We start from the raw sequence: 976 nt of genomic DNA, 5'->3' as shown, positions 1-976 counted from the left end.
GAACAGCTGGTAGTTTCGGACTGCTGACCTTACAGATTTTATCTTAAACTTTTACAATAATGGTCCTATGCAGTATTTCTCCTTTTGTGACTGACTAATTTCACTCAGCATAATGTCCTTAAGGTTCATCCATGTTATGTGGTGGCTTGTTATTCTTCAAGGTAACATAATATTCCATTGTGTATATGTACCAAGTTTGTTTATCCATTCTTCCATTGATGGGCACTTAAGCTGTCTCCATCTTTTTGCTATGCTGCAAGTGTTTTTTAATGAAATTATCTTAAGCAAAATTTTACTTTTGTATTATATTAATGATATAGTTGGATGATTTCTGTATTCTGTTTGGTCAGCTTTCTTAGAATGGGTACAAATATGGAACTTTTCCAATTGATTGACCAGGTAGCTAGCTATCTTTCAAATTTCTAGACATAGATGAGTGAGCACCTCCAGAGCTGCATCAATTTGTTGAAAAAAATTAATTGGTATACTTTCATGGAGTCTTGTTTTTTTACCAATGCCTTAAGCATGGCTTGGACTTTTTCTTTCAATACCATCAGTTCATCATATGAAAAGGTTGAGAATTGACTAAATCTTTTTGGAATGGTGTCGTTGTATATTCTTCCATCTTCTTTTGATGCTTTTTGCATTATTCAACATTTTGCCCATAGAATCCTTCAGTATTTCAACTCGAGACTTGAATTTTTTTTAGTTCTTTCTGCTTGAGAATTGCTGAGCATGTTCTTCCCTTTCTAACTTCAGGTCTTTGTACATTTCATTATAATACTTTATTTTATCTTTTTGAGCTGCCTCTTCTCTAGCTCTTTTATTTCATTATTTCTTCTAGTTGCTTTATCTTCTCTACATTAAAGAGCAAGTTTCAGAGTCTCTTCTGACAGCCATTTTGGACTTTTCTTTAGTTCCTGTCCTTTTAATAACCTTTTGCGTTCTTCATAGATGATATTCTTTTTTTTTTTTT

This window comes from Chrysochloris asiatica, unplaced genomic scaffold (assembly GCF_000296735.1).
Source record: "Chrysochloris asiatica unplaced genomic scaffold, ChrAsi1.0 scaffold00009, whole genome shotgun sequence".
NCBI classification, from domain to species: Eukaryota; Metazoa; Chordata; class Mammalia; order Afrosoricida; family Chrysochloridae; genus Chrysochloris; species Chrysochloris asiatica.
This window is presented reverse-complemented; position numbering follows the sequence as displayed.